This window comes from Pelodiscus sinensis, chromosome 18 (assembly GCF_052426305.1).
Source record: "Pelodiscus sinensis isolate ZL-2025 chromosome 18, ASM5242630v1, whole genome shotgun sequence".
Taxonomy (NCBI): domain Eukaryota; kingdom Metazoa; phylum Chordata; order Testudines; family Trionychidae; genus Pelodiscus; species Pelodiscus sinensis.
The window spans coordinates 23245917-23257889 of record NC_143069.1 but is presented as its reverse complement, the minus strand read 5'-3'; the positions used below and the strand labels follow the sequence as shown (position 1 = coordinate 23257889).

At 49.1% G+C, this 11973-nt stretch overlaps 1 pseudogene; it reads left to right on the top strand.

The window, feature by feature from the left end:
• Positions 1-1494: 1494 nt before the first annotated feature.
• LOC149523290 (uncharacterized) lies at positions 1495-4120 on the top strand (annotated as a pseudogene).
• The last annotated feature ends 7853 nt before the right edge of the window (positions 4121-11973 follow it).

Here is an 11973-nt window from a genome sequence, read left to right as displayed (position 1 = left end):
TTAAGAGGAAGAAGAAAAGTATGTTAATGTTGATTGTAGGTATGCAGATCAAGGTGCTAGCCAATTTGGGCCTGAGTTTAACAGGAAAAGAAACATTAGGTGTTAGACAGGAAACAATTCCAGATAATCAGGGAGATATAGCCAGGAGATTGCTGTGTGCTTAATATTGAAATGAAGAGTACTTGAGTAGCCTCACACTAACTATGTGAAGTTTTGCCCCCCTTTTAATCCTGTTAATTTTGGCTTTCTTTTGACTGTATAAATCAAGAGGTTTGAACCTTGTATGGCACTCACATTTTCTGAATGCATTTTAGCAAAGCTTTGCTGAAATAAACAGAGCAGTCTGCCAAATCTGTGAGTCCTGTCTGACTTTGCAACTGTCTCTGCTGTCACCGTCCCGCGCCCTGACCTTTCTGATGTCCCTGTCTCTAACTCCGACCTTGTGTTATTCACTGACGGTTCCTGCTTTAGAGATAGCCAAGGTCGTCTCCTCGCAGGATACGCTGTGGTATCACTCTCTGAAACCCTAGAAGCTGCGCCTTTACCTTCTGTGACCTCAGCACAAGTCGCTGAACTAGTTGCCCTAACCCGCGCTTGCTTTCTGACTGAGGGACGCTCCGCCACCATTTATACTGATTCTCGATATGCTTTTGGGGTTGTACATGACTTTGGCACCCTCTGGCAAGCTCGGGGTTTCCTTACCTCTGCTGGTACCCCTATCAAGAATGGCCCCTACATTGCTGCTCTCCTGTATGCAGTTTTACTCCCATCTGCATTAGCTATTGTTAAGTGCCCTGGTCACTCCACAGCAGATACTGATGTTGCTAAGGGTAATGCTGCCATAGAACCTTCCCCAGGTGCGTTTCTCGGTTCCCTTTCTGTTTCTGTACCACCGCCGTCCCTTTCTGACCTCACCCTGCTCCAAGACTCTGCCCCAGAAGCAGAAAAAGACTCCTGGGTCGCCCAGGGTTGCTCTCTACACCCTGATTCCCTTTGACGCTCGCCTAGTGGTGCCTTTGTGGCCCCCTTTTCGCTCTACCCAGCTCTGGCCGCCCTGCTACACGGCGTTTCGCATGTCGGAAAGGAGGGGATGGTCTCTGCTGTAACTAAGGCAGGATGGTGAGCCCCACATTTCAGCTCTTTTGCAGCTCGCCACTGTGCCACCTGTACCACTTGCCAAAGCTACAATGTTGGCAAACCTGTAAAGGTAGCTCACGGGTTCTGGGGCCTGCCCCAAGCACCGTTCTTGCTTTGGCAGCTTGATTTTGTACAAATGCCTAAGTGTCAACGCTATGAATTCATTCTGGTTATGGTATGCTTATTTTCGGGCTGGATTGAAGCCTTTCCTTGTCGCAAAGCTGATTCACTGTCTGTTGCCAAATGTTTGTTAAATCATATTATGCCTGCCAAAGGAATTCCTGCCACTTTGTCCAGTGACAAAGGAATTCCTGCCACTTTGTACACATTTTACTGGACAACTTGTTCAGCACATGTCACGCACTTGCTGCACTGTCCCTACCACCCACAGAGCGCAGGTGCAGTTGAAAGACGAAATGGCATGCAAAAAAAAAAATAAGCTTGCAAAAATTTGTGACTCTACAGGGTTAAGCTGGCCAGCGGCCTTACCATTGGCCCTTATGGAAATTCGATCCACCCCATCCCAAAGACATAAATTAAGTCCTTTTGAAATTGTTATGGGGCGCCCTATGCGAACAATGACTACCATTACTCCAGTCTCAGACTTGAACTTGACTCACAGTATACTCCTACAGTACTGCAAGGGACTAATGCAAGCTGTAAGTCACTTCCATTCACAGGTTTGAGCCGCCTGGCCAACCGAACCCACCTCTGACGCCTGCCACACCCTCGAGACAGGTGATTGGGTCTACATACGACACCACCAACGAAAACACGCCTTGGAACCCCGGTGGAAGGGCCCACATCAGGTGCTGCTCACTACCCAGACGGCTGTTAAGCTATCCGGCATAGCAGCATGGATACATGCTTCTCAGTGTAAGAAGGCACCACCCCCAGCAGACCAGTCATCGCCTCAGGACCACGCAGAGTCAATTTTGACTCCAGAAGAAGACGTAGAGGAACAGCCTGCAATACCTTACAACCTACGTTCGCGTAAGGATTGCCTGAAGCAGACGACAACCAAAAGCAAGGCCCAAGAAGAAGCAGCAGTGAGCCTAGCGCCTGCTGCCTGGTGGACATAAAACCGTGACTGCGGTTCCCTCAGCTGAGGTTGTCAGAACCAAAAAGGGTCTTGCCTCCAGCATGTGCCTCTGGTGGGGCCTGTTCCTCGGCTACTGGTGTCTTAAGGTCTGGGGAATCCACAATGACAATGACAATTCTTTTATCCACCAGCAAGTATGGATCGCTCAGACCCTTAATATCTCTAATTGCTGGGTCTGCAGCCACATCCCAGCCCACTCACAAGCTGGTGTTCCTGTCTTGGCAATCCCACTTAATTCCCCAGGCCTCACCGGAGGACCTCATCCATTTAACAAGACATGGAACAGTAATGACACTTGGGAAGCAGTGGGAATAAATGTATCTAAATGGATAAGCGTGGTGGAGGGAAAAGGTCACTGGTGTTGGGTGTGTAATGGGACAGGGCTGAATCTGGGGAGGAGCAGTTGTCTTCAGCATATTGTAACCAATGGTGTATGGGATTATTCAAACAAGATTGAAAAATGGAGGACCGGGTATGGAGATATGAATTTTTTCTCAACCTGGGATCAAACAGGGAAATCACTCTCCTGCTCCCGCTACAGCCACCCTAGTGAGAACAGTACAATCTTTCAATGCCATGCAAATAACACCACTCCCCGTAAGGAGAATCACCTTGTGCCCTTCGGGGGATATTACTCCTCCTTTGTAGACACCTATATGGCAAAGGGGTGCAACCGACCCTTCCCGGCTTTGATAGGGCATCATTGGGTCTGTGGGACAAAGGCCTATACCACATTACCAGTTAACTGGTCAGGTATCTGTTATCCCGCCCAACTCTTCCCACAATTCCGAGTGTTAGAGTCCTTCCCACGAGAACGCCTCCGTAATTTTAGGCGAAAAAGAAGGGACTTGTCGGATGCCCAATGGTATGTGAATCACATAAGCCCTTTAACTTGGGAAGAGGCTATTGGTGGTTCCTTTATCCCATTTGGGGGAGTAATACATCATGCAAAAAGGCTTCTGAGGTTACAAGCAGTAGTTGAAATCATGGCAAATGAAACTGGAGAAAGTTTAAGGGCCCTGGCCAAAGAAACGGGAGCGATCAGACAAGTGGTCCTCCAAAACCGTCAGGCATTGGATATAGTGCTGGCAGCAAAAGGAGGGACCTGTGCTCTCATTGGCAAAGAATGTTGTGTATATATACCAGACAACACCAATGATAGACTAGATCGCGCTAGCTACTTAAAAAAGATTGCATACCTTTCCAACGAAGAGCCAAGTTCCCTGTGAAAATGGCTAAGTAACTTGTCCAATTTCTCTGGCATAGGAAACTGGTTGTTTCAGGAAGCCCTGACTATCCTATTTGGAATCTTAATAATGTTTGTATGTTTTCAGTTAATCTCCTGTTGTATCCAAAACTGTGCAAGACATGTCACAGACATGTCCCCTCACCAGAGTGCTAATCTGATGATTTTAAATATCACTGATGAACAGAGAGACAAAGAACGGTTAATGCAAGGAACCCAGTAATTGTTGGTCATAGGCGAAGCTTGACCAAAAGGAGGGATTGTGAAAGTAGAAAGAATTATACTGTAAGAAAAAGATGAATTGTGCTGTAATAACTGAATAAGTTGAAGGAATTCTGTTTGTCTTTTTAAGAGAAAGAAGAAAAGTATGTTAATGTTGATTGTAGGTATGCAGATCAAGGTGCTAGCCAATTTGGGCCTGAGTTTAACAGGAAAAGGAACATTAAGTGTTAGACAGGAAACAATTCCAGATAATCAGGGAGATATAGCCAGGAGATTGCTGTGTGCTTAATATTGAAATGAAGATACTTAACCACACTAATAATGTGAAGTTTTGCCACACCCTTTGATCTTGTTAACTTGGCCTTTTGACTGTATAAAATCAAGGGGTTTGAACCTTGTATGGTACTCACATTTTCTGAATGCATTTTAGCAAAGCTTTGCTGAAATAAACAGAGCAGTCTGCCAAATCTGTGAGTCCTGTCTGACTTTGACAATTTGTTTTAGAAAGACATCCAATCTTTATGGCTTGTGTGTAGTTCAACGCATTAAATTCCAAGCAGGTTGCTGAAGTTTCTTTTTTCATCATGATTGGCAATTTGACCAGCCTTATACAGTAATGGATCTTTACCATTCCTCTGATTTCTTTTGTTCCCGATATATTTAAACATTTCCTAATTATCCTTTATGTTACTGGTTATAGATTTTTTTTCCCCCAATTTTAGCTTCTCCTATCAACTGTTTGCTTTTTCATAACTCGCATCCTCCCTTTTTTCCCATTTGCTTTATATTTTTTTCTTGTGGTGTTTATGACAAAAACTAAAACATAGGACATAAACTTTGAGTGCTATTTATAGTACTTTAGGTTGGTTTAATGGAAAAATGGGTTGATACAGAGTAAATTGGAGTTCAAAATAACCCTTTCTCGGGCAATTTTTCTCTCGAAAGCCTCACCTTTTTCAGCCTCCTTCCACTAACTTCTGATTTTAAATGTCTGGATTGTTAGACATGTGCTCAGGAAACCTTACCTGTCACTAAACATAGATTTTGTTTGTGTTAATTATAGATATGAATGGAGCTAGTTAATCCCTGTTGTAAGATTCCAGTGGAGCCAAAGAAAGTAAACAAGTAACTAATTTGGGTCAATCTTTCTACTTGACAGTCCCTAGGAATCTACCGTTTCAACATTTCCTGGGAACAGAAACACAAGTTAGAACAGTGATAGAAATGTAGCCGTGTTAGTCTGGTGTAGCTGAAACGAAATACAGGACTATGTAGCACTTTAAAGACTAACAAGATGGTTTATTAGATGATGAGCTTTCATGGGCCAGACCCACTTCCTCAGATCAAATAGTGGATCTGAGGAAGTGGGTCTGGCCCACGAAAGCTCATCATCTACTAAATCATCTTGTTAGTCTTTAAAGTGCGACACAGTCCTGTATTTTGTTACAAGTTAAAACACTCATTAATTTTGGCTTCATTCAGCTTTCCCTTGGAACAAATTAAAAACATAGTTGATAAGTGGCAAAGTTGGTGCATGGGAGTGAAGGACACGTTAGCTCATTATGCCTACACAGGGGGATGTCACACTGGTCTGACCAGTTCCAAGGACAGTTGGGCTGCCATAGAAAGGGATGCAGAGCTGCTCTTCAGGAGCTCCATGGATTAGACCTATACTGCTGTTGAAGGAATTGGGGCTCTCAAATAAAAGAAGTCCCTTGCCTTAGAATCATAGAATCCCAGGGCTGGAAGAGACCTCAGGAGTCATCGAGTGCAGCCCCCTTCCCAAAAGCAGGACCAATCCCAACTCAATCATCCCAACCAGGTCTGTGTCAAACCAGGACTTAAAAACCTCTAGGGATGGAGATTCCACCATCTCCCTAGTTAGCCCATTCCAGTGCTTCCCCATTCTCTTAGGGAAAGAGTTTTTCCTAATATCCAACCTACACCTCCCCCACTGCACCTTGAGACCATCACTCCTCGTTCTGCCATCGTCACCACTGTGAACAGCCTCTCTCCATCCTCTTTGGAACCTCCCTTCAGATAGTTAAAGGCTGCTATCAAATCCCCCGTCATTCTTCTGCAGACTAAACAAGCCCAACTCCCTCAGCCTCTCCTAAGTCATGTGCTCCAGCCTCCTAATAATTTTTGTTGCCCTCCACTGGACCCTCTCCAATGCGTCCACATCCTTCCTGTAGTGGGGGGCCCAGAACTGGACACAATACTCCAGACGTGGCCTCACCACATCCCAATAAAGGGGAATAATCACTTCCCTAGATCTGCTGGCAATGTTCCTCCTAATGCACCCTAATATGCCATTAGCCTTCTTGGCTACAAGGGCACACTGTTGACTCATATCCAGCTTCTCATCCACTGTAACCCCCAGGTCCTTTTCTGCAGAACTGCTACTTAGCCAGTCGGTACCAGCCTATAACAATTCTTGGGATTCTTCCATTCAAGTGCAGGACTCTGCACTTGTCCTTGTTGAACCTCATCAGATTTCTTTTGGCCCAATCCTCCAATATGTCTTGGACACTCTGCACCATATACCCTACCGTCCAATGTATCTACCTTTCCCCCTAGCTTAGTGACATAGGCAAACTTGCTGAGGGTGCAATCCATCCCCTCATCCAGTCATTAATAAAGATGTTGAACAAAACCGACCGTAGAACCGGTCTTTGAGGTACTCTGCTTGAAACTGACCGCCAGTCCGACATCGAGCTGTTGATCACTACCCATTGAGCCCAACAGTCTAGCCCAATTTCTATCCATCTTACAGTCCATTAATCCAATCCATACTTCCTTAACTTGCTGGCAAGAATAAGTCCAGGTATATCACATCCACTGAATTCCCCATGTCCACAGAGCCAGTTACCTCGTCATAGAAAGCAATCAGGTTCGTCAAGCATGACTTGCCCTTGGTGAATCCATGCTGACTGCTCCTGATCCCTTTCCTTATTCTAAGTGCTTCAAAATGGATTCCTTGAGGATCCCCTCCATGATTTTTCCGGGGAGTGAGGTGAGGCTGACCGGTCTGTAGTTCTGTGGATTGTCCTAAGGAACATCTTGGTACCATTTACCTTCCACAAATAAAGTACATACCGACCTATGTTCAGGACCAGGTCAAAGTTGACAGCATAACAGATAGTAAGTTGACAGTATGAAGACTAGGAAGTAAGCCCCCTTCTGCAAGGTAAGGGACGGTAACCAGGTAACAGGGGGTAGCAACCTGATACATCAGGAATGTATAAAAGTTCACCTCAAATGGTGTTCACCAGCTGACTGTGTGGGGGCACTGGATGGTGCTCAGTGGGTGTTAGGACATTGCCACGGCTTCCATAAAGTGTAGCGGCGCAGCGCTGAGTCTGTTCGCTGGCAACTATTATTGCATGTTGTTACGCAAAAAATCTGCTTGGGCGATTTCGAATCTTATCTGGTTTGTGGTCTCTGGGGACTCTGGGCACGGAGACCACATCCAGCGATAGTGACTCGGCTCTGCAACTTTAGCGAAGAGCCAGGTGGCTTGTACCTCATGCAGTAGAGAAGGCTCCAGACTTACAAACCAGGTAACAGAACTTTTGCGTTCTCCTCCAGCAGCAGGCGCTCCGACACAGCTGGACTGAGTACAACACCTGCAAATAACCCAGTTAGTTAATGCAAGCATAAAGAGAGGCAGCCTGGCCAGATGCAACCATTCATTAACTTCCAGGCCAGAGAGGGCCATTGTGATCTTCAGTCTAGCCTGGCATCCTATGAGGTGCACACAGGCCCTTCTCTTCCACTTGTTTAAACAGAGGCACCCTGGGGCACCTTAAAGACTAACACGTGTATTTGGGCATCCGCTTCCAGGGGTAAAAAACACTTGGACCTGCTTTTCCTCCGCAACAGCTGATGCCCAAATAAATCTTCAAGGTGCCACAGGACTCCTTGTTAGTAATGACTGTTGGGGTTGCCCCTCTAAGGCTATGTCTACACTGCAGGCTTTTTGCACAAGAACAGCTGTTCTTGCGCAAAAACTTGCAGAGTGTCTACACTGCGTGCGTGTTTTTGCACAAGTATTACAGTACAGCATCAGCAAACAGGGCTTCTTCCGGAAGAGTTATTCCTCTCCCCACGAGGAATAAGCCCTCTTGCACAAGAGCTCTTCCAGAAGGCGGCAGTGTAGACAGGCAACATGAATTTCTTGCGCAAAAAACCCCTACGGCTAAAATGGCCATCAGAGCTTTCTTGTGCAAGAGAGTGTCGACACTGCCATGGATGCTCTTGTGCAAAAGCACATCTCTTCTGCAAAAGCACATGGCAGTGTGGACGCGCTCGTATGGAAGACCTTTTGCACAAGAACTCTTCTGCAAAACAGTTCTTGTGCAAGAAGCCTGCAGTGTAGATAGAGCCCACGAGTTTCAGAGGGGTAGCTGAGTGAGTCTGTAACAGGAAAAACTTAAAACACAACATATAGTCACCTTAAAGATTAACAAACCGTGTCAATGGGATCATGAGCTTTCCTGGGCATAGCCCACTTCTTCAGACGACTGGAGTGTTGTATGTCCAGAACCAAAATGAACAGGGGAGGAAAAAATGGGAGGGGCGAAAAAAGGAGGCAGGGGGTATGTAAATATCAAAGGGAAAACCCAGCTGGTATGTAACAGGCACCACTGATAAGAGTTGTTGGGAATTTCCCAGGAACCGATCGGGGTTTCTTAGGAACAAGTTTAAAAAGGGGTGAGAATCGGGGTGAACTGGGTGGATGCCTGGGTGAGGGTTGGGTCGAACAACGCAGGGAGGGAAAAGCAGGAGCGTGGGGCGTGAGGGCAGGTGAGCGCTGCGGTGAAAGCCACGTGCGCAGGCCGGGCCGGGCCCCTCTCTCCTCCAGCTGACTTGCAACTTCCACTGCCGGCCCACGTGGCCCTCGAAGGGCGGAGCTTCCCCTTTCCTGCGCCCGCCCCTGGGGCCCTCCAGCCAATGGGAAGCAAGGGCTAATGTTGCTGGTGTTTCAACATTCGGAGCCGGCTGGCACAGCTGCTGCCGCGGGCCCGGGAGCTGCGAGCAGGCAGGAGGCGGAGGTGAGGGGCGGGGGGCGGTGACTCCTGGCCCCCCAGCGCAGGGGGGTCCAGGTCCGGGTCCGTCCGGGGTTACCAGGCCGCGCACTCCCCTCGCTCTTGGAGGCGACGCTGGTGCCAGTGTCTGCTTCAATGCGACCCTACAATAACAAGCCCCAATCGGCCGAGTCGCTGCTTGTTTCACCTCGTGTCCCCCTGCGCTGCAGAAATCCTGCCCCTGCTGGGCCAGCCCCGAGGCACGGGGTTGCCCCTGGATTGTAAGCAAGCTGCCCCCTTCTCCCCCATGCTCCCCATTCCCTGAATATCAGTCCTGCCCCCGCAGCCTGCACAAATCTTCATCCTTTAGGACCAAATAGGAAGGGGAGGGGGCGAGGGATTATTTTCTTTATTCCCACCCCCCCTAACGGAAGGAGCTGTTCTCTGTGTCTGTGTTTACAAACCAAGGAACGTGTTTCTCCCTGCTTTGGGTTGGGGTTTTTTTTTTTGCCTGTTTCTTGACAAGATTGATTGAAATGTTGGTCTGACTAGAGTAGTCCCCAAGTTTAGCGCCCTGCCCTGAAGCAGGACGAAGTCAACCAAGACCTACGGGTTTGTCTAACCCTGTCTAATTCTTTCTTCCCACCCATGCTTCCCCAGAAGGGATCAGACAGGCTGTACACAGCGGGTGTTTAAGTCTCAGCTTGACAAAGCCCTGGCCGGGTTGATTTAGTTGGGATTGGTCCTGCCTAGAGCAGGGGGCTGGATTTGATGACCTTCTGAGGTCTCTTCCAGCTCTATGATTCTATGATTCCCTCCCCTTTCCTTCGCCATCATTAATATCCTTTTGCAGTGAGTTCCAGAGGTTGATTATACACTTCAAAATACGTCCGTTTTAACTAGAGCTGGAAGGAAGTTTTCTGAGGGGATGTTTTTCCATTGGAAAATGCTGATTTTAGTGACCTTTTGTTTGGAAGGGGAAAACTCCACCATTTCAGAACATTAAAATGTAGTTTTCCATTCCTGAAATGACTCTTTGTTTGGTCTCTTTAAAGTTTATCTTCCGTAATCCACCGTACTACATTTAAAAAAAGTCAAAATCTAAACAAAACGTGAATTTATTTGCAGAACTATGTGTGATCAGGAAAAAAAGTCAAAATCCTGGAATTTCTAGTCCCAATTCAACCCTACTTTTAGCCACCTTGGTGCCAGGGATGTAAAATCTCATTTAATTAGCTAACCAGTTAAACAATACGTTGAACCAGTTAACCGATTAAATGGGACACGTAGGACGTGTTAAAGATGGGCTTGGAGCAGCCCCCACACCTACCCCCGTGGCACACTGCTGTGACTGCTGAGCAACCCTACCCGTGGTGTGCCAGAGTGCCCTCTGCCTATGGCTGGTGGAGGGCTGCTCCAGCCCCCTCTGGTTAACCATAACCGGCTTACTGGTTAACCATTCACTTCCGAACTTGGTGTCCCCACTGCTAACATTAGGACAGTGGTCCCCAACACGGTGCCCGCATTTGTATGCGCCCGCCAAGTGCTCAGGGCTGGCCTGGCCTCGGGCTCGTAGTGCATGTGCGGTGCCGGAGCTGGCCCCGGGCGCATGGTGCACGGTGAGCGCCGGCCCCGGGGGCGCCGCAGATTGGCTGCCCGCGCTATGGCCACGTGGTGCATGGGGGGAGCGCAGGCCCCGGGTACGCGGCACTGGCAGGGTGCGCCAGCCCTGGGCGCACAGCGCTTGGAGAGCGCCGGCCCCGGGCGCGCGGTGCTTCGGGGGGGAGAGTGCCAGCGCTAGTGCTGGCCCCGGGCGCGCGGCGCTTGCGGGGTGCGCCGGCCCCGGGCACACGGTGCTTGGGGGGGAGAGTGCCAGCGCTAGCGCCGGTCCCGGGCGCGCAGTGCTTGGGGGGGGGGAGAGTGCCAGCGCTAGCGCCGGTCCCGGGCGCGTGGCGCTTGCAGGGTGCGCCGGCCCCGGGCACACGGTGCTTGGGGGGAGAGCGCTGGTCCCGGGCGTGCGGTGCTTGGCGGGGGGCCCGGCCCTGGGTGTGCGGTACTTGTGGGGGGGGGGGCGGCCCTGGGAATGTGGCTATGGGGGGGTCCCCGCCCCCAGGTGCACAATGGGGGGCCCCGTGCCAGGGCGCCCTGCGGGCAAACGGCCACGCCCCTTGGCGCCCGGCAACCTCAAATGGTTGGGGACCACTGCATTAGGAGAAGCCATTGGCTGCGTCCCCTGCCCCGCCCCATTCCTTCTTTGACATTCCCCTGCTCCCATGGGGGTCACGCTGCCCCCCTTTGAGAGCTGATGCTGAAAAGTGCTGGGAAAGCTCGGGGCGATTATCTGCCTGACCCCGGTGAATAGGAGCTGGCAAAGGCCCTGAAGTGTGACAGACCCTGGAGCTGTGACCGGCCCTTTCACCCAGCAGGATGTGCCGAATGCCCCAGAGGACCAAGGGATGGTGGGCGTGGCACTTCAAGCACACCTTGATTTTCTTCTGTCAGGGCTGGGGCATCGGACCGTCCAGGCTGGGTTCCTGTGATTTCCCGCGTGTGCTGGGCGGATGGTTTCCTGTCCAGTGTAGACTGCCGCTGGTGCGGGACCTCTGCATATAAACGCTGGGTAAGTCCTGGTGGGTTTTTAATGGGCACTGCCATGTGGGTTGGTAACTCAGGGTGCCCCTGTATAAAACTATGGGACACCCACATCTGGAATACTGTGTACAGATGTGGTCTCCTCACCTCAAAACAGATATTTTGGCCTTGGAAAGGGTTCAGAAAAGGGCAACTAACATGATTAGGGGTTTGAAACGGGTCCCATATGAAGAGAGGTTAAAGCGATGGGACTTTTCAGTTTAGAAAAGAGGAGATTGAGGGGGGATATGATAGAGGTCTATAAAAACATGAGTGGTATGGAGAGGGTGAATCAAGAAAAGTGATTTATTAGTTCCCATAATAGAAGAACTAGAGGACACCAAATGAAGTTAATGGGTAGCAGGTTTAAAACTAATAAAAGAAAGTTCTTCACACAGGGTGTAGTCAACCTGTGGAACTCCTTGCCAGAGGAGACTGTGAAGGCTAGGACTATAACAGGATTTAAAGAGAAGCTAGATAATTTCACGGAGGTTAGGTCCATAAAAGGCCATTAGCCAGGAGATAGAAATAGTGTCCCTGGCCTCTGTTTGTGGAAGGCTGGAGAAGGATGGCAGGAGACAAATCGCTTGATCATTGTCTTTGGT